Here is a 22,681-nt window from a genome sequence, read left to right as displayed (position 1 = left end):
TGAGGTGCATAGCTATAATAGTAATCATATTCAATAGACAAAGCCCTGAAACCAAAGTGCTTTCATTATGAATTCCGTTGTTCTAAATGAGCAAAGCTCCAAGGGGAGCTGATGGTAGAAACTATCTTTAAACTCTGCCTATGGCTTCTGATATTCTTTTCAAGGTTCAAATCATGCTGTTTCTCCAAGGTCCTATTGTTAATTTTACAGTTGCAGTTTTGATGATGTCAGCGCTGTTGGGTTGTCAACATTTTAGTTTTAACGTGCTGTTGCACCAGTGTGCAAAGCAGAATGTTAAATCAGTTTTTGGAGAAATCTTGCATTTAGACTGAATATCAATCTTAAAAATGAACAAGTTATAGATACTTCGATTGGACAGCTGTTTAGAAGATTCAAAGCCAGTATCTTGTGAGCACTTTAAGCTGTACTATAATAAAATAAATTAACAATTCTTTGAAAAACTTGCAACAGGTCTCAGAGTGAGACTTGGTGATTAATTAAACTTTAATTAGCACACTTCCTTTCATTGCTAGGTTCATATTTGAATTAAGCCCAGTGGAATAGGATCAGGATATTTCTCTACATCCAGCCATAGATACCCTGTGTGAATTGATTTTAGCAATTCCAATCTGGTTCTGTTGATTATAGGTCAACAGCATAAAATCACCTGTGAGTCATTGAAGACTTGCAGATAATTGATGTCTTTCTGCCCCTTCATTTCAATAGGATGATTATGTGAAATAAAAATGTCACAGGTCTTTTAGAAATGGTTTAACTCTTTGGAACTTGCGTGACATGTGCTCCACTTAGTTGTCTTTGAACAGACTTGAAAAAGACAAAGTTCTTGCATATTCAAATTGATCAAATGCTATTTTCAGCCGTTTTGCAGGGCTGTGAAAACAATTTTGACATCAGACTATCATGCTACCAGTGCAGAACTTTGTGTCCAGAAATGAAAGTACGTTGTGCCTGTGTTTTTATGACCAATAAACAGAAAAATTACATACCATTCTACCTCAGTGTATCCAAATAATTTTTGTTGCATTTGACCTCTGCCCAGTGTCAGGATGTCAGGTGGGTCCACCACTTTGAGTTGAGTTTGACATTGTGGTACAATGGATAATTCTCTTCTTCAATGAGGGATAAGAGATATTGATGAGATTGATTGAAGGGAATGTTGGAACTCTCTAACCCCTTTTGGATGCTGGGACATTTAGAACTTTCAAGATTTGCATTAACAGATTTTTATTTGGTAGAGATACTAAGATATGAAATAAAATCAATTCAGTGGCATTGTGGTATCAATTAGCCATAATCTACTTGAGTAGTGGATCAGCCTTGAGGGGCTGAATGACCTTATTTTTTTTCATGCTTGGAGAATTTTAACAATTCTAGGATTGCTTGATGTTGGCTGACAAGAGAATAAATGGAACACTTTCCATTTTCCCAGCAACGACATTCATCACCAAACTCAAAATTGACTAATATATTTATATAGATATGAGTTACACAAAACTAATTTAAGAATATATGTTGCTTGGATAACTTCTGATATGGGGTGCATGATTAAAACTTCTGATTTGAAATTTACATATAAATAGAATCATTTTGTAGTGATACAGTATTAAATTAAGATACCAGATAACATGTTGCGTAATAATGGAATGAAGAATTAATTTTGACCATTACTTTTGAGATAACAGTAGTTCTAATCTGACAGATTCAGGTCATAGTTTTGACAATGTGCATGATATTCACATCTAAGCTTTTCTTGGTTATAGATAGAACAATTCCATTTGAATTCAGTTTAGGATCTTTGTGAATTGAAATCTGGGTGTATTGAATTTTTATCAAGTCTGTTAAATGTTTGGTCTTTAACCTGTGTGATGAATTCCAATTTTGTTTAAACAGTCATTTTTAAGTCATTATTTGAAGCAACACATAAACTTTAGGCTTCATTTCAGGACATTTTCTAAGCTGATAGCTGTCATGTTCCATTCTTCCTATATTCTAGTTGGTTGCAATAATGTTTAAAATGGAATGCTTCAACAGCAACATGCATTTATATTAGCAGTTTTATTATGGTAAAATGCCCGAAAGTAATTCGTAGGAGTGTTATTAAGCAAAATTTATCAAGCTATATAAGGAAATGTTTGGGCAGATAACCAAAAGCTTGGTTGAAGTTTTAAGGAGTATCTTGTAAGTGAGAAAAAGAGAGAGATTTTGGAAGGGATTTCCAGTGCTCAGAGCCTTAGCTACTGTAGGCTGGTTGCTAATGATGCAGAAATTGAAATTGGTAATATGCAAGAGCCCATAGTTGGAGGAATGCAGATATTGTAGAGGGCTGGAGGACATTAAAAGGATAGAAAGAGGTAGGGCCACGGATGCATTGGCAAATAAGGATAGAATTTTAACATTGAAGCATTTTCAACTGGGAGCTACTGCAGCCCAAGTTCCATTTAGCAAGGGCAGCAATGATGCATAAAAGGGATTTGATCTGAAGTAGGATGTAGATAATATGTTTATGGCAATGGGAGCTTAGCCAGGAGTTGAATAGTCAAGTCTTGAGTTTCAACTCAGTAGAACATGTACACAATGGCCCAGATATTTGGATAGGTACTGAATCATTGGAGCCACCTAGACTGGAGTTGCACTTCATATCATAGAATCCCTACAATTTGAAAGCAGGCCTTTCAGACCATTGAGTCCACACAGGCCCTCCAAAGAGCACCCCACCCAGACCCACCTCCCTACTCTATCACTGTAACCTTGCATTTCCCATGGTTAATTCACCTAGCCTGCACATCCCTGGATGCAATAGGCAACTTAGCATGGCAAATCCACCTAACTTGCACATCTTTGGACTGTGGGAGGAAACTGGATCACCTGGTGGAAACCCATACAGACACGGGAGAATGTGCAAATTCCACACAGGCAGTCACGAGAGGGTGGAATTGAATTTGGGTCCCTGGTACTGTCAGGCAGCAGTGGTAACCACAGTGCCACATGCTGCCCTTTGGTTCACATGGACACAGATTCTTCATGGGACCTGACACCTCCGTTGGCTGACCTGACACATTTCCCACCTATCACTGTGACAAACAAAACCCTCCCCCGTCCTGCCAGACTTGACATCTATGTCCAAGCTACCCATCTCCCCATCATACATGTGATATTTACCCCTCCTCTTATTAGATCCAATACCACCATTCTGACACTGACCTACCAAAGGCATTCTCTGACTGCACCTGGAGCCAAATAAATAAGAGTTAATGGATATGATCTTGTAGAGATTATAAAGACATTATAATCGCTACAAGTTTATAAGGGTAGGGTGGGCTTGGTTGGGTGGGCTTTGGAGGGTCAGTGTGGAATTGATGGGACATAAGATTCTATTCCATGATTCTAGAAGAACATGAAAAAGGCCTTTATGAGATGATTTATGGTGACTCAATGGTTACTTATTAACTTATTAAATGGGCGGCACGGTGGCACAATGGTTAGCACTGCTGCCTCACAGCGCCAGAGACCCGGGTTCAATTCCCGCCTCAGGCGACTGACTGTGTGGAGTTTGCACGTTCTCCCCGTGTCTGCGTGGGTTTCCTCCGGGTGCTCCGGTTTCCTCCCACAGTCCAAAAATGTGCAGGTCAGGTGAATTGGCCATGCTAAATTGCCCGTAGTGTTAGTTATAGGAGTAAATGTAGGGGTATGGGTGGGTTGCGCTTCGGCGGGTCAGTGTGGACTTGTTGGGCCGAAGGGCCTGTTTCCACACTGTAATGTAATCATCTATTATAAGGAGATCAAAGCTGGGAACTAAATACTCAAAAGGACAAACAAAAGGAAAGGGTAATGGGGTACCTTCGTGGTCTGAGATGAAATCAGATCGATTGGAAGAAATAAACTTAGATTAGAAGAGGTACAATCCTTGTGGGTAGGGTAAGTAACAAAGGGAAGGAGACCAAAGTACCCCTTAACAGTATCTGTACTGAATCACAGAGAATAAATCACAAGATAGGGAGGGTATGTCAAATAGGCAGTACATAACCACGCATGACTTTAAATGTCACATAGATTAGGAAAGTCAAATTGGCAGAGTTAACTATGAGAGGGAATCGTAATGTATTCAGGGCAGTTTCCTGATAGGTGTGTGTGGATCCAACCACAGATCAACCTCTGTTTTGTTTTGATCATGTGTAATGGGATAGGTTTAATAAGTGATCACAGAATAAAATATCCCAATGGAAACAAAAAAAATGGTAGAATTCAACATTATAATGGACCAGACCAACCCCTCTCGAAATAGTTGAAGAAGGTACCCTAGACCCTAACATTTTCTTATTTTTTTAAAGGCAAATGTAAAGTGCTGTGTTCCAGATGTAATTTGACTGGTCAAATTACCTGATGTTAAGCAAAACACAATTAATTTAAACACTGTAGTTAAAATAGAACCAAAGAAAAAGGAATTTAGAATAACTTAACTCTATTGGAAAACTTACCAGAATAATAGATACAGTGACTATTACTAATTAATTGTGTCAACACAATAACATCCCATAAATTCACCCCTTGGCAAAAAGGAACATTTAGACACAGATTCTCACATGCAGTTCTCCCATCCAGGAGGTAAAAAAACATTAAGAGAAAATTGAAAGAGTGTGGTAGTCAGGAGACATTCACTGAAGCTTCCAATTCAGTTGATACCCCAAAAGTTCCTGCTTAAAGCTAAACCAAAAAACCCAGAAATCCTGATCTGTGGGCCTCACCCATTCAGGCTGTTTAAAAAAAAAACCTCAAAACCTCCCAAGCTGGATGTAGGTTTGCTCGCTGAGCTGGAAGGTTCATTTTCAGATGTTTCGTTACCATAGTGGGTAGCATCATCAGTGACGGTATGGCCGGCTTTTTATTTATGTGGTTAGGTTTCCTTGGGTTAGTGATGTCATTTCCGGGGTGTTGTCATTTCCTGTTCTTTTTCTCAGGGTGGTAAATGGGATCCAAGTCAAGGTGTTTGTTGATAGAGTTCTGGTTGGAATGCCATGCTTCTAGGAATTCTCACGCATGTCTCTGTTTGACTTGTCCTAGATGGATTGGTTGTCCCGGTCGAAATGGTGTCCTTCCTCATCTGTATGTAAAGATACTAGTGAGAGAGGATCATGGCTTTTTGTGGCTAGTTGATGTTCATGAATCTTGGTGACTAGTTTGTTGATGGGTTTGTGGGCTACAATAACATTCCATAAATTCACCCCTTGGCAAAAAGGAAAATTTAGACACAGATTCTCACATGCAGTTCTCCCATCCAGGAGGTAAAAAAAATCAAGAGAAAATTCAAAGAGTGTGGTAGAGGTGTAAGTGCCACCAGTGCTTCATCCAGAGGCTGACTGATGATGTGACCTAGTATAGTGATGAAATGTCCGAAAACAAACCTTCCAGCTCAGCGAGCAAACCTACATCCAGAACCTCAACCTGAGCTACAAATCTTCTCAAATCTCGCTAACCTCCCAAACTGTTTACTCAAATGGTCTTAAGTAGCCAGTTTGCTATCTATCTTACTAACCTCTCTTAAAAAAAAAGATATAGTAATTTCTTAACGTCACAGCATCGTCACAACATTTATTCAGAGTGTGAGAAACATGGGTGGGAAACAATTAACTAACTTAAGAAAGGGCAGTTTACAAAGGAATGAGGGCAAAGTTGGCTGGTGTGGACGAGGAAAGGAGTTTAGCAGAGTGATCAGAAATGATACCATCTTAAGAAAATAGTTCTTGAGTGTCATAAAGGTGCAGCACAGTCAGTAAAAAGGCTTTTTGCAAGGGGATGAATGAACCATTGTTAACCAAGGAAGTTAAGGATAGCATCAGATTGAAAGAAAAAAAATGTGGCAAGAGTTATTCGTTAGCCAGAATATTGGGAAAGTTTTATAAACCCAATAAGAGATCACAAAAAAAGGGGAGAAAATAGACTTCTGAGGGTAAACTGGCAGGCAATACAAAACAAAACACAGGATGAGCTTCTTTAAAAAAGGAAAGTGAACATTGGCTCCTTAGTGAATGAGATTAGGGAAATAATAATGAGGAACCAGGAAATGAATTTTAGAGAAATCGAATCAATACGTTTTATCAGACTTTGTGGTAGAAGACACAAATAGAATTCTAAAAAATGTGAAATAATCAAGAGGCAAAAGGCAGGCGAAATAGAAGAAATATCTTGAGAGAAGATCTACTCATGAAACTAATAGGGCTAAAGGCCAATAGGTCTCCTGAACCTGATAGATATTAAAAAAAAGATTGGCTACAGAGGTAATCTTGCAAGAACCATTAGACTCTAGTAAAGTCTCAGAAAATTGAAAAACTGCCAATGTAACATCCGTATTCAAAAAGGAAGGGAGATGGAAAATGGGTAACTAAGTTCAGTTATCTCAACATCATTCACTGGGATACAGTGAGTCTATTAAAAGTAAATGATAACAGAGCATTTAGAAATGCATAATACCTGACAAATTTATTATAATTCTTTGAAATATGTCCAGCAGGATAAATAAAGGGGAACCTGTAGGTGGAATATATTTGGATTTTCTGAAGGGGTTTGATAAGGTATTTCACACAAGACTACTTAGGAAGATGAGACCATTGTTTCGCGGTTAGTGGGTTAGCATGGATAGAGAAGTTTACAACTAACAAAATACTAAGTCGGGATATAAGAGCATTTTCAGGTTGCCAACATGAAACTAGTGGAGTGCCACAGCAATCTGGGCCACAATTATTTCCAATATATCGTTGATTGTACAGGTGATCAGCTAAGCTAGGGATGCAACACTTTCTGAAGCATAGGTCTTCAGTTCTATTGCTAGAATGTTCGCAGTGATCAAAGCCTTTGCAGTATTCAGTACCTCCAAGTGTTTCTTGATATGACATGGAGTGAATCAAACTGGCTGAAGATTAGCATCCATGATTCTCTGGAGGAGGTTGAGATGGATCATCAATTTGGCATTTTTAGCTCAAAATTGTTGTGACTCCATAAGCCTTATCTTTGCACTAGTGTGCTGGGCTCCCCCATTATTGGGGATGAGAATGTTTGTGAAGCCTCCTTCCCGAGGGAGTTAATAGCGTCTTTGAGATGTACAGCACGGAACCAGACCCTTCGGTCCAACCCACCCATGCCGACCAGATATTCTAAATTAAGCTAGTCCCATTTGCCAGCACTTGGCCCATATTCCTCAAACCCTTCCTATTCGTATACCCATCCAGATGCCTTTTAAATAGAGTCATAGAGATGTATAGCACAGAAATAGACCCTACGGTCCAACCTGTCCATGCCGACCAGATATCCCAACCCAATCTAGTCCCACCTGCCAACACCTGGCCCACATCCCTCCAAACCCTTCCTATTCATATACCCATCCAGATGACTTTTAAGTGTTGCAATTGCACTAGCCTCCACGACTTCCTCTGGCAGCTCATTCCATACACATTCCACCTTCTGAGTGAAAAGGTTACCCCTTAGGTCTCTTTTATATCATTCCCCTCTCACCCTAAACCTATGCCCTCTAGCTCTGGACTCCGCCAACCCAGTGAAAAACATTGTCTATTTATCCTATTCATGCCGTCATGATTTTATAAACCTCTATAAGGTCACCCCTCAGCCTCTGACACTCCAGGGAAAACAACCCTAGTCTATTCAACCTCTCCCGATAGCTCAAATGCTCCAATCCTGGCAACATCTTTGTAAATCTTTTCTGAACCCTTTCAAGTTTCACAACATCTTTCCGATAGGAAGGAGACCAGAATTGCACATGGTATTCCAACAGTGGCCTAACCAATGTCCGGTACAGCCTCAACATGACCTCCCAACTCCTGTACTCAATACTCTGACCTGGTCAGGTCCTGGGGATTTATCCACTTTTATGCGTTTCAAGACATCCAGCACTTCCTCCTCTGTAATATGGACATTTTTAAAGATGTCACCATCTATTTCCCTACATTCTATATCTTCCATGCCCTTTTCCACAGTAAATACTGATGCAAAATGTTTTAAATATAGCAGCCTCCACCATGGAGCGGCACGGTGGCTCAGTGGTTTGCACTGCTGCCTCACAGAGCCAGGGACCTGGGTTCAATTCCAACCTCAGGCGACTGTGTGGAGTTTGCACATTCTCCCCATTTCTGCATGGATTTCCTTCGGGTGCTCCAGCTTCCTCTCACAGTCCGAAGATGTGCAGTTTAGGTGAATTGGCCATGCTAAATTGCCCATCGTATTCAGGGGTGTATAGGTTAGGAGCATTAGTCAGGAGTATTGATCTGGGTGGGTTACTCTTTTTGGAGAGTCGGTGTGGATTTGTTGAGCCGAAGGGCCATTTTCCACAAGGGATTCTTAAAAATTCTGTAATTGTACCAGCCTCCACGGCTTCCTGTAGAAACTCATTCCATACACGTACCACCCTCTAGGTGAAAAAGTTGCCCATTGGTTCCTTTTTTGTATGTTTCCCCTCTCACCCTAAACCTATGCCCTCTAGTTCTGGATTCCCCCACCCGAGGGAAAAGACTTTGTCTGTTTCTCCTATCCAGGCCCCTCATAATTTTACAAACCTCAATAAGATCACCCCTCAGCCTTCGACGCTCCAGGGAAAACAGACCCAGACTATTCAGCCTCTCCCTATATCTCAAATCATCCAACCCTGGCAACATCTTCGTTCATCTTTTCTGAACCCTTTCAAGTTTCATAACATTCTTCTGATAGAAAGGAGACCAGAATTGCATGCAGTATTCCAAAAGTGGCCTAGTCTAATTGCTAACTACTATTCGCAACTGGATGTAGCAGGACTGCAGAGCTTAGGTCTGACCTGTCTTTTGGAATTGCTTTATTCCATCACTTGCTGTTTATGCTGCTTGATGCACAAGTAGCATGTCAAGGACGAACTAGCTATTTTGATACGGAACTGGCTCGAAGGTAGAAGACAGAGGGTGTGGTGGAGAGTTGCTTTTCAGACTGGAGGCCTGTGACCAGCAGTGTGCCACAAGGAATGTTGCTGGGTCATTGCTTTTCATCATTTATTTAAATGATTTGGATATGAACATAGGAGGAATGGTTAGTAAGTTTGCAGATGACACCAAAATTGGAGATGTCATGGATAGCGAATAAGGTTACCTGAGAGTACAACGCGGGTCTTGATCAGATGAGCCAATGAGCTGAGGAGTGGCAGAATGAGTTTAACTTAGATAAATGTGAGTTGCTGCGTTTTGGAAAGGCAAACCAGGGCAGGACTTATATCCTTAATGGTAAGGTCCTGGAGAGTGTTGTTGAACAAAGAGACCTTGGAATGCAGGTTCATAGCTCCTTGAAAGTGGAGTCACAGGTAGACAAGTTAGTGAAGAAGGTATTTAGTATGCTTGCCTTTATTGGTCAGTACATTGAGTATAGGAGTTGGGTGATCATGCCGTGGTTATACAGAACATTGGTTATGCCACTTTTGGAATACTGCATGCAATTCTGGTCTCCCTGTTGTGAAACTTGAATGAGTTCAGAAAAGATTCACAACGATGTTGCCAGGTTTGGAAGGTTTGAACTCTAGGGATAGATTGAATAGGCTGGGGCTATTTTTCCTGGAGTGTCAGAGGCTGAGGGGTGACTTTAGAGGTTTATAAAATCATGAAGGGCATGGATAGAGTGAATAGCCAAGGTATTTTCCCTGGGATGGGGGGGGGGGGGGGAGTCCAAAACCAGAGGCCTAGTTTTAAGGTGAGAGGGGAAAGATTTAAAAGGGACCTATGGGGTAACATTTTCATGCAGAGGCGGTGCGTGTATGGAATGAGCTGCCAGAGGAAGTAGTAGAGACTGATACAATTACAACATTTAAAAGGTATCTGGATAGATATTTGAATATGGAAGGGTTTAGAGGGATGTGGGTCAGATGCTGGCAAATGGGACTACATTGACGAGGATATCTAGTCGGCATGGATGAGTTCAACTGAAGGGTCTGTTTCCATGCTGTATAGCTCTATGACTGTAGTCCTGTTGTATAGCTTCATCAGGTTGACACTTCATTTTTATGTATGCTTTGAGCTACTCTTCCCATCCTTTCCTACACTATTGATTTGGATGCCGGACATGGATATGTTATTACTGTCAAATTTGTGGATGACAGAAAAACACATGAGAAGGCAAATGGTGAGGATGATACTAAGATTCTGCAGGGTGATATCGACAGGTTAGGTGTGAGGACAAAGGTTGGCAAATGGAATATTATGTGGGAAAATTTGAGGTTTTCCACTCTGGCAGGAAGCATTGGGGAGATAAATATAACTTAAATGGTGAAAGACTGCAGAAAACTGCAGCACAGATGGACTTATCAGTCTTTGTGCATATGTCGTAAAAAGCTAGCAAGTAGGTTTTGCAGCTAATACAGAAATTAGCTTGAATGTTGGTCTTTATTTCAAATAGAGTATAAAATAGGGAAGCCTTGCTAAAACTGTATAAGGCCTTAGCTCTAGAATGCTATGAACAGCTCTGGTTCAATATGCAAGGAAAGACATACTGATATTGGAGGAAACCCAGAGAATGTATATTTCATTCTTCCCAAGTAGAAGGGTTTTTAAATCAGGATATATTCAGCAAATTTGGCTTGTATTCCTTGGATTTAAGAAGAATGAGAGGTGACCTTATTGAAACATAATAGATTCTTATGGGGCTTGATAGAGTAGAGGTGGAGAGGTTGTTTTCACTTATGGGAGTGTGTCGGGCATAATCTCAGAGTAGGGGCTGCCCATTTAAGAAAGAACTCAGGAGGAATTTTGTCTCTTGGGGTAGTGAATCTATGGAATTCTTTCCTATAGAGGCTGTGTCATTAGGGTATTCAAGGTTGAGATACACAGATTTTTGATGAATTGGGGAGTCAGTGACTATGGAGAAAAGACAAGAAAGTAGAAATGAGGATTATCACATCATCCATGATTTCTTGAATGGTGGAATACGCTGATTGGTCTGAATGGCCTACTTCTGCTCCTACATCTTACAGTCACCCTACCCACCTGGCACTCTAATCCCTCAAGCAACCACTACCCTAACTCCTCACTTGTAGTATATACTTATCTTTTTACAGGAGCTGTCAAAGTGTCTGGCTGTACTGCTGCTCATTTACATGATAGAACACGACAACTATCTTCTGCAAAAAAAAAAATCTGGTTTTAACAAATATTTTCTTTGCTGCTGGATTTTTGATTTCTTGATGGATTTGGCCTCTGCCCAGGCATGTCCAGCACAGAGTGAGTACTTTTTAATCTGATCAGGGTCAGAAGTAAGATTTCCAAGTACTTTACATGGAAAATCTTTTGGATAAGAACAATATTTCAAACTTCAGTGTAGGCTTGGATCCATTATACAGCTGACATTAGTATTGTTTTCAACTCCTTGAATAACCAAAACTGAAATTAAAGCTAGTTTGAGAAGTAAGTTAACAACTAGGACATTGGTTAGTTCAGTTTTGGATTACTGCTTGCAGTTCTGGTCTCCCTGCTATAGGAATGATGTTGTGAAACGTGAAAGGGTTCAGAAAAGATTTACAAGGATATTGTAGGGTTGAAGATTTTGAACTATTAGGGAGAGGCTGAATAGACTGGACTATTTTCCCGCGAGCATTGGATGCTGAGGGGTGACGTTATAGAGATTTATAAAATCAGGAGGGGCATGAATATGGTAAATAGACAAGGACTTTTCCCTGGGTGGGGGAGTCGAAAATTAGAGGACATAGGTTTAAGGTGAGAGGGGAAAGATTTAAAAGGAGCCTAAGAGGCAACTTTTTTACCCAGAGGGTGGTGAGTGTATGGAATGAAGTGCCAGAGGAAATGGTGGAGGCTGATACAATTACAACATTTAAAAGGCATCTGGATGGGTGTTCAGATAAGAAGAGTTTAGAGGGATATGGGCCAAATGCTGGCAAACGGGACTAAATTTTCTTCGGATGTCTGTTCAGCATTGGCGAGTTGATCTGAAGTGTCTCTTTCTGTTCTGTATATCTCTATGACTCTTATGCCTGACTCAGTAGAACTTGTGCTCATCTCAGAAGTAGAGTTTGAATCCAATCTAGGCTATCATTTCTGTGCAATACTAATGGACCACTGCACTGTCAGAGTGGCCATCTTTTGGAGGCAGTGCCTGCTGCAAGGACTCCTGGCAGCGGTAAACCTGAAACTTGGCAGTTTGTCATTTGTGGTGATGCTTGGTGAATCATTGGTGATGCCTGGAATGGGGACTCTTGGCAGTGGTGGTGGGTCACTGTGGTGATGGTGCCAGAAGCAGGGACTCCTTGCTTTGGTAGGCCTGAAGCTTGGGGATTCCCTGAGGCCTGAGACACCTTGCAGAAGCATGGAGCTGTGTTTGAAGACCCCTTGTACAGAGGATGAACTCTAGTTATGCAATTTTTTTTTATTCTTTTCATAACTTAAAATAGCGCTGGATTGTGGTGACAAAACACTTTTCACTGTATCTTCCTAGATATATATGATAATAAATGACCAATAATAAATAGCTCATATAACTTGATGTTTAACTTGGTTGACATGTTGGTTAAAATAGAAAGTTAAATATTAATGAAGTTGTGGCTTTAATAAGCATTTAAAATTTCTCCTTCGTTGGCGATCTGCTGCTCTAGGGAGAATCTTGCCTTGTTGTTTGACACATGCAAAAATGTTGCAGCGAGTTGCACCAGTGTTGGGATTGGTCTCAATGATGTTCTTGCATGGTTCTCCACAAATCTTGCAAAACCCCACATCGTTCAGGTCCCTATAAGATTCCACCAAATGAATTATTCCTTTTGACTACCTATACCAATTTAATTTTTTCCATCTGCATGAAAATTCAAGTCACCTATGATTAATGTACTGCAATTTTTACTTACCCTCATTATATCCTGATTTATTCTGTGGCCTACAAAACAGCTAATATTAGGAGGCCTACAGACTGCATCCACCACTGTCACGTCCCCATTGTCATTTCTTAACTCCACCCATCTGCCTTCTACATTACCTGATCCAAACTAATTTCTTGCTATCATATTTATTCCTTCTTGTACTAACAAAATTACTCCACCATGCGTTTGAAACGTCACGTACCCCTGAATAATTAGTTCCCAGCTTTGATCTCCTTGTAATTGTGTCTATATAATGGCTATAAGATCATACCCATTCACCTTTATATATGCTTATTTATTTTGACCTAAGTACTGCATGCATTCAAATAAAGAACCAGTAATATTGCCTTTTTATTGTTTTCTTCCCATTTGATTGTACATGCTGCCAGTATTTTATGCATGTGCACTGTGTTCCCTTCCTGTAGGTTCTCTGCAATGCTGCCATGTGTTTTTGCTCTGTAAGCCTACACAAGCGCCTCCTGAAACCGCTCCCCCCCCCCTCAAAAAGAACTAGCTACGAATACATTTCAAGTGAAGCCTGTCTCACTAGAACAGCTTCATTCTACCCCATTTCAAGTTCCTGCCCAACCTCGAAGAGATGTCCTTAACTGTGGCACAAGGCAGTCTTCGAGACTCCTGCTCATATTTGCAGAGAACAGTATCTATCATTAAAAATCACATTCACTGTCCCTGATCACAGACCAAGTCCAAATTATCTACTGAAATAGTGTCTCGGTAACTTTCCCCTCCTGGATGTGGCATAATGTCTGCAACTCGGTCTCTAGCTCCTCAACTCAAATCCAAAGTTACTTGAGTTACAAATGCTTACAACAGATCTGTTCACTGTGGATCACTTTGGTATCCAGTAGCTCCCACATGTTCAAGCTTCAGAAAATCCCTCAACCTGTCATCTCTATTGTACCTTATTTAAGTTATTAATTAAATCTATCAAGTATCCCCGCTCTTTACATTTGAAGAATCCTTACTTTTAACCCGTTATTATATTATTTACCTTTCTCAACATATTCGTACCAGTCTTATGTCTAATAATCTATTTATAAAAGTAAAAAAGGACTAGAGTCCTAAACACAAAATAAAGATCTTGGTTCAAAGACTAGAAATGCTCATCAATCCTACTTAGCAATTCGCTGCTTTGTTTAGACAAAAGCAATGAAACAATCTTCTCCTTGCTCTGCAATCACCTTGAGAAGCTCTATTTTGGCACTGTGTTGAAAGTTGCACTCTCATGTACTGCATCTTACTAAGTTGGCTACTTGTGTGTGCTCCCACTGCACAGGAGCTGTTTGAGTCAGTTAATGAGGACCTACGTTCTATTGGTTCATAATTAGGTTACTCTTTCAACACAGATCTTGAAAACAAACCTGCTCAAAGCTCACAACTACAGAATTGTTAACCTCAGATTTCACTTTAATGCCATTTACAAATTAGAGTTGTCCAAGTTAAAGACTTAGACACTCCCTTACCCAGTAAATGCATGCAATCGGTCCATTGTACAAATTCAAATAGAATGTATATCTAATTCCATGCATATGCAATGAAAGTATCTCTGCTGTACCATCACCTCCCTTAAAGACTTTCATTATCTTTGATATGGATAGGATATCAGAAAGAGTGGTCAAGCAATTTTGCAGTGAACGAGCACACAAGCTAAGAGATTGATGAAATAATGGAAAAGAAAAACAATGGCAATGAAATGAGACGTTTGTGTGACGGCTAATCTGGTACTTGGAAGGTAGAAAATCATTGTGCTTCTTATCCCATTTAAAGCTTTCATGTAAATTTCACAACTGTCTACAATTTTGGCAAACATCAAACAGTTAGGCAGATATTTGCATAGTTAGACTGCAGAGTCATTGAGTTATAGACGTGTACAGCACAGAAACAGACCCTTCGGTCCAACCCGGCCATGCCGACCAGATATCCCAACCCAATCTAGTCCCATCTGCCAGCACCCGGCCCATATCCCTCCAAACCCTTCCTATTCAAATACCCATCCAAATGCCTTTTAAATGTTGCAATTGTACCAGCCTCCACCACTTCCTCTGGCAGCTCATTTCACACACGTACCACCCTCTGTGTGAAAAAGCTGCCCCGTAGGTCTCTTTTATATCTTTCCCCTCTCACCCGAAACCTATGCCGTCTGGTTCTGGACTCCCCAACCCCAGGGAAAAGACTTTGCCTATTTATCCTATCCATGCCCCTCATAATTTTGTAAACCTCTATAAGGTCACCCCTCAGCCTCCAATGCTCCAGGAAAAAAAGCCCCAGCCTGTTCAGCCTCTCCCTGTAGCTCAAATTCTCCAACCCTGGCGACATTCTTGCAAGTCTTTTCTGACCCCTTTCAAGTTTCACAACATCTATCCAATAGGAAGGAGACCAGAATTGCATGCAATATTCCAACAGTGGCCTAACCAATGTCCTGTACAGCCGCAACATGACTTCCCAACTCCTGTATTCAATATTCTGACCAATAAAAGAAAGCATACCAAACGCTTTCTTCACTATCCTATCTACTTGCGAGTCCACTTTCAAGGAGCTATGGACCTGCACTCCAAGGTCTCTTTGTTCAGCAACACTCCCTAGGACCTTACCATTAAGTGTATAAGTCCTGCTAAGATTTGCTTTCACAAAATGCAGCATCTCGCATTTATCTAACTTAAACTCCATTTGCCACTTCACAGCCCATTGGCCCATCTGGTCAAGATCCTGTTGTAATCTGAGGTAACACTCTTCGCTGTCCACTAAACCTCCAATTTTGGAGTCATCTACAGCTTACCACTGCCTGCTCAAGGGCAATTTGGGATGGGCAACAAATGCATTACCACCAACCCCACACTTAATGAAATAAAATTAAATTGGATCCACTTATCCACTTTTCAACATTTACAGATTGATATCATTACAGAATTGAATATGTTGTCTTCATGGTTTGCTTCGTGAACGAGTATGACTCATTTGTAATACACAGATCTACTACTACTTATAATAAATCAAAGACAGGGTCAGGATTTTACTTCTGATGGTATTTGTGAAGCCGACATTTGTCAAAAGATGAAGATTGTCGCTGTGATCTCAGCGAATGTTGTTTGTATGGATTTGGTGTCTAACTGCTGAGACCATCAATTGATGGTAGGTTGACTGAAGGCAAAAAGGAAAGTCAATGTGGCAGTGCTTTATTTACAAATCATTCCCCAATTTCCCCACTGTTCACAGCAGTAGTAGCATAGGGTGTGCTATTAGTAATGTCCTTGTGACTAGTGCTGTCTAGTTGCTGAGCAATAATGCAGAAAAAAAACTCCTTTAGCACCATTGGTTAGAATTATGGGGACGGTTGAACCTTCACCAAGGTGAAAGAGAGCCATCAACTGAACTGGTATCAGAGGGAATAGTTTCTCTCTCTGTCAGGGGTAGTTCCTTCATGGGCATTGAATATCCATGAGATAGTGGGGAGAGAAGAGGTGGATTTTCTCTTCTTGTTTACATATTTATCTAATTGCATGTCACTGAAAAGGTCTGAAGCAAATCATGTTTTTATTTGTTCCAAATTGTAAGTTAGCTGGCTGTAAATGTAACAGGGTGTTGGAATAACAGCAACAATTTTATACAGTTCTAAAGATACTCCCTCCACATCACTGACAATGACACCACAATACACATTCTCCTTCTCTTCCTTTCTGTCCTTATGTATGTGTGTATTTTTTTTTCTCTAATTTGAGAGAAAAGAAATACCAAGGTACCAAGGTCAGAGGCATGAGGAAAGCTTTTTGTAGATCAAACAAGAGAATGTAGTCTTTTTTAAATGGACACTTGTTACATGTAAGATGGCTGCTAGCAACCTCGAATTGTGCTTTATAATTTAGAGGACAAAAAGAAAGTAAACGGGATGACCATGACAGACTCTATTCCCAATCCAAGTATTGAGGAGCATATAGACAAAGTGGGCTTCTTGGCCTACCTCAGCAAACCAGGCTCTTAGAAAGGCTACTAGGAAGTTCTCTTGAACCTGAGTGAGAGAAATCTCCATTTATGCCCCTAAATACCCTACACTAGTGTAAAGACATTTACAGTGTTAGGACATTTTTCTACCAACATTTCAGAGGTTGGCAATCAAATTAATTGCTGGACAGAGCAATTCTTCAGTTTACTACCCTACTAAATAAAAGAGGAAAATCACAGATGCTGTGGACAGAGGAGTACCAAGAAGTTTTCTTTTACCAAATTGAACACTGGCATGTTTCTAGTTTGTACTAGTTGTTTATAGACTTTAGTAGACTTTTTTTAAGGATGGAAGAGAAGTTGCTGTACTCCAGGAAGATTGTTCTGGAATCTGGTGTGTTATTAATTAATAAACAAAACTCAACAAACACCAGAAAAGGTACTATATGTTTGAGAAAGCAATCCTGGATCTTGTAATACTTTTTCAGTATTATGAAATCTATGTTGCAAAGTACACCAAGAGTTCCTGTTATATGTAGGTCACAATCCTTAGTGTAGAATACGAATTGTTTATGCTGAAGCTGGTTCCTGCAGGCCTTTGGTCCACCAAAGAAACCAACCACATTGGCTGATATCTTGACCAATGTGTAAATCCTTAGAATGCAGCAAGGGACTGGCACGACAACTGCTGGTTGTGTTTTTGATTTTCAAGAGTGAGAGAAATTTGTTTTTCTTAATATTCAACATTGAACTTAAAAAGAATTACATAAAATTCATTTCTTTCTCTCCAGCTGCAAGAGGAATTTCATGCTCAGAAGGTATGAAGAGACATCCTAATTTTTTTTGGACCATATTCTTTAATCTGTTTGTTTTAAATTGATACTTAACTGGGTATGAGATGGCTGCTAGCAACTACAGAATGTGTCCTAGAAACTTTAATTGGACATACCCTCCTGGTATGTTGTTGCATTGTGTAGATATTCTTGTCAAACTCACCCAAATAGTATATCTCAACAGCCAGGTTTGATTTGAAAGAAAGCCATCATGCTTGAAATAGTTCTCATAGTTTATCTCCTACAATACATGCAGGTTTTTGACTAGATGCATCATTAGAGTGACTCACCTCAGAACCCCAGCCATATGATTAGAGGTTTTGAAATTTTTGAATAGCTTTAATTACACCTTTACCCTCTTTACTCAGTTGGATTTTGGCTTCAGAGTGGATAACAATCAAACAGTTCAAGCCTTATCTACAGCATGTCTCTAAACTCAACATCTTTCAAATTCCATTTCTGGAAAATATCTTGTATTTTGCCAAAGAAGTGAACAAACTCCCAGTCTACAAGAATTATATTGCTCTCACTGCTATCATTTGCATTTGGGCTCTGAGAGAAAGGAATTCTGCCAGACTAGCCAGCTGAAAAAAATCACTGGGCATTGAGTTACTGAACTCTAATTTACTTCAATTAATGCCAATAACTTTGATTTTTAAGTAATTTATAAATGTAACTTTCTTTTGCTTCATCTTCTTTGTTTGTGTATATGTATTGCTATAACCATCTATAACTATATCATAATTATATAACTGTAAATCCCACTCCGACAAGGTTTAGAATGCACTGATAAACTTTTGTTTTCAACCCTAAAGAATTTGAAGGCAAGTCACTTTTAAATTGGACTTCACAAACAGAATTTGGGGAACACTTCACCACACATTTCAAAAGGACAATAAGTAAAATAAGAAAACAAAAATTAAATATCAGTTGTTTTATGGACAGAAGAACAAGACAATAAAAGTAATTCAGTTTTCTTTCTTGTCTATAACAGGAAGTAAAACTGGCTCAAGGCAAATCTGTTTATGCTCCCCAGCATATGTTAAAGATTTTGTAATGTTCCTTCTGTTTGAACACAGAATCCAGAACTAAGAGCTTTTCTAGGAGTGTGTGATTACTGGTTAAGGCATAGTTAAGAATCCATCACATTGAGGGAGTGTAGTCACACATAGGACAGACCAGATAAGAACAGCAAGTTTGCATCCCTGAAAGATATCTGTAAATCAGTTGGTTTCTGACATGACGGCTGCGGGGTTACTTGTACTGACACCATATTTCATCATTTAAACTGAATGTGAAATTCTCAAAACTGCTACTTCATATGCAGAAAGAAGCAGTGAATGTTTCCACGGCATAAATTCTTGTTATTTAAAGCTCTCCCGATTACAGTTAATTCTTTGTTCTTTTTATGCAGGGATAAATAACCAAATGAATGTGATAACTGAATGATCACTAACTCAGTGAAAATTCTACAATATTGGCACTTTGAGGAGAGCATGATTCCCAAGAAACTGCATGTCAAATTTCAGACATTTATTATATCTCTAATTTTTAACATATATCTACTGTTTTTTATTTAAATTGAGCCCTCGATGCAATTCTGGATCAGTGCAGGCATGGAAGCCTGAACAGCCTGTTCCTGTGCTGTAATTTCTAGAAAACAAGAAAATGTTATTCTTCCACCTTACAATACTTCACTTGCCTTCCCAATCATTTGTAGCACCTGGCATTATTTCCCCTTTTTGTCATTAGTTTTGTTATATACAAGCCTTATTTACTATACTTTGTGCATTTGCATAAATGCAGTCAAACTCATTTTTATGTTTCTTTTTAGTCTTTCCTAGTCTTCTCCTATTTAATATGGCATACTTTCTTTTCTAGTACTATTCATCTTGTATTCATATTTACTCCCCTTACTGTGCTTTTATACTCCTTCAGGAGCAAACCCTTCCTGCTAATTTGGCTTAACTCCTTCCCGACCACACCAGTGAACCTTTCTGTGGAGGCATATCATTTCTTTCTTTACCCATCACTCTTCATTTTGTCCTTGTACCATCAACCTTTTGTCATTCAACTTTTCCTGTCTTCCAGCCTATCATAGACCTCTTCATTTTTTCCATGCTTCTGTCCTTCTATGTTTTTACAACTTATAATTTTTGATGTTTTACAGGTTTGATGAAATGACATCAATCTGGAATGCTATTTGTTTCTTTCTCATCAGATACCACCTAACCTAGTTCCAGAATGTCCTGTTTTAATTCAGATTTCCAGTATCAAAGTAATTTTCTATATAAGGTATTTACTTGGAGTTTTTATTTATAAAACACTCGAATATGGCCAGGCTTGCTGTATTAAAATCAAAAACTTGTCTGCATTTATGTAGTTGGTTCATGGGTATAGTTTCTTAATTGTCTAGGACAATTTAATGTGAGGAGTCTTTGACTTTGAAACCTGTGCCTTGGGGTGGGTTGGTTCCGAAGTGCATTTTCTAGTCTATTGTTGTAGTTTAAATGGTACTATATTGGTTTCCTAGTTCAGTTGAAATGTTCCGTGCATCTGACTGCACCATTCATTTTTCAATCTGTGCCTGGAGCAAGAACCCTAATCTGATAAATTTGGTGAGTTGGTACACTAAGTGTACACTGAACCCATTTCATGCTTCTGTGCTGCATCTTATTACATTTCATTAATCTCTTTAACAGCCTTGAGGAATATGTAAGAGTACTGAGAGTGAGAAGAGATAGAATATAATTCAATGCTATTTGAAGATTTTTCTTTTGATTCTATCCTATGAAGATGCACCCAATTCATAAAATCTATCACAATATGTTACATAATTCTGCATTTCTAGCTAATATCAATGAGTTTGCAGTTGCATTCTTTTTATCATCATAACAGTTGCTACTTATCTACAGATATAAGGTCAAGATACAGAGCTATATTCCTTTTTATTTCCCGTTTAGCATGCCTCACTTTCAACTCTAAGTCAAAAGGTTATGAGTTTAAATGCTCAAAAAAACTCAACCCTTGACCCCAACTGCCCAACAAGCTACTCTCCATTTCCAACCTGCCTTTCTTCTCCCAACTCTTTGAACATGTTATGACCTCCCAATTCCATGCCCAAATTTTCTGGGACTCTGTTTGAATTGCTGTAATTAGGTTCAGCCACCACAGTACCAAAGCTGTCCTTAATTAAAGCTACAAATAACATCCGACAAAATTCTGAAAGGCAAAAAATCCCTCCTTGCTCTTCTTTATTTTCTGCAAGCTGTGAAATGGTTGACCACACCTTTTTTCACCAATGCCTCTCCATTATCAGCCAGCTGAGTGGGCCAATCTTGAGAATCTCACATAGAATGGTTTCTGCTCCTGCTTCTGCACTATTAAATCAGCTATCCCTTGTAAGCTGCTGTTTCTCAACTATGTGCTGCCTCGTGGCAACATGAGCTAAAAACAAAGTTTTTTTGTGTATGCTGAAAATGCGTGGCTCTCCCGTCTCCCAGCTTGACACACCTCTCTTTACTTCTCCACTGTTACTAAATTATTTGACTATTTGTTTATCTGAAGTTCAGTACTGCATGAGCTGATTTTTTGTTTAAAAGAAATGTTGGGTAGGTTGAAGCCATAGCCTTTGGTGTGTACTCCTAGCTACTTTGTCTTGGCATTGAGACTATTTTCTCCTTTGGTAACTGAGACAAATCAGACTGTTTGCATCTTGTATTGTACTTTACTGTGAGATGAGATTTCATGCATGTCACCACTAAAGCCCCCTATTTGTACCTTTGTATGATCACCCATACTTTACCTGTGCCAGCTCATTTGTTGCTAAAGTCCTCATTCATGTTATTAGATCCACATTGATTTTACTATTCAAATGTACTGTTGAACTTCTAGCAGCCATTTTATGAGAAGGAGGCCAGAAGTAATTCTATGCTTCAGATTTATTCATCAAATGAAACATTGTAAGTATATAGCTCTTAACTCTACTCAACACTTTAGTACCAGTGAGTGTCTCTTTCTTTGAATATTTCTAATCCCTCTGTTGAGAAATATTATAGCATACCTCTGGAGCAGGTGGAGCGTGAACCCAGGGCTTTTAGCTAAAAGCTTGATGAAAAAAGTAGATTTTAGGAAACCTCTTAAAGATGAAAAGCAGATGGACAATCTGAGACATCTAGAGAGGGAAGCTCAGTACTTAGGAACACTACCACAGTGCCATAAGAGTTCATACTGCTACTGTACCTGATATTCCTAAGCAGCCTCCCATTCAAATAGTAACCAGGCTTGAGTTGGCTTAGCTTTTGAGATCAGACATTTTCAGATTAGTATGGCCGTAGGCTATCTCTTTATATGTGCTCAAATATTGAATTCATGTCACCTGATTATCTTTTCTCTTTTATTTATACAATTAACGTGCACCTCTAGCTGACCTCCTAGATGCTAACCGCTGAAAGTTGAGATGATCCAAAATTCTGCTGTTTATGTGCTTACTCCAAGCCCTGTTCACCCATGCTCCTGTGCTTGATGACCAACATCATATCTTTAATATTCTCTGCTTATTTTCAAATCCCTCTATTCAAAGTTTGTGAGAAGATTTGTAGCTCGGGTGCTCGTTGCTGTGGTTCTGTTCGCCGAGCTGGAAGTTTTTGTTGCAAACGTTTCGTCCCCTGTCTAGGTGACATCCTCAGTGCTTGGGAGCCTCCTGTGAAGCGCTTCTGTGGTGTTTCCTCCGGCATTTATAGTGGCCTGTCCCTGCCGCTTCCGGTTGTCAGTTTCAGCTGTCCGCTGTAGTGGCCGGTATATTGGGTCCAGGTCGATGTGTTTGTTGATGGAGTTTGTGGATGACTCCCTGAATTCTGTTTTCAGGACCTCATCTCGCTTTCTACTTATATCGTTGGTGCCTATATGCACCAAGACGAATGGCTGTTCACCCTCCCCTTTTAGAATGCTCTGCAGCCGATCGGTGACATCCCTGACCTGTGCACCTGGGAGGCAA

The 22,681-nt window shown here is 39.6% G+C and overlaps 1 protein-coding gene across 6 annotated transcripts in view; it reads left to right on the top strand.

Moving 5' to 3' along the window:
• Positions 1-22,681, top strand: part of srrm3 (serine/arginine repetitive matrix 3) — a 772,181-nt gene that overhangs the window by 3,409 nt on the left and 746,091 nt on the right. The window contains exon 2 of one of the 6 annotated variants that reach the window (XM_043718788.1): positions 17,644-17,670. The exons of the other annotated variants lie outside the window; for them this stretch is intronic. The gene's annotated coding sequence lies outside the window, so the exon portion shown is untranslated. The remainder of the gene's footprint in view (positions 1-17,643; positions 17,671-22,681) is intronic. 6 annotated transcript variants of the gene reach the window in all.

Source organism: Chiloscyllium plagiosum, chromosome 28 (assembly GCF_004010195.1).
Source record: "Chiloscyllium plagiosum isolate BGI_BamShark_2017 chromosome 28, ASM401019v2, whole genome shotgun sequence".
NCBI lineage: Eukaryota > Metazoa > Chordata > Chondrichthyes > Orectolobiformes > Hemiscylliidae > Chiloscyllium > Chiloscyllium plagiosum.
Note: the sequence above shows the minus strand (reverse complement) of the source record. Positions and strands in the feature narration are given on the sequence as shown.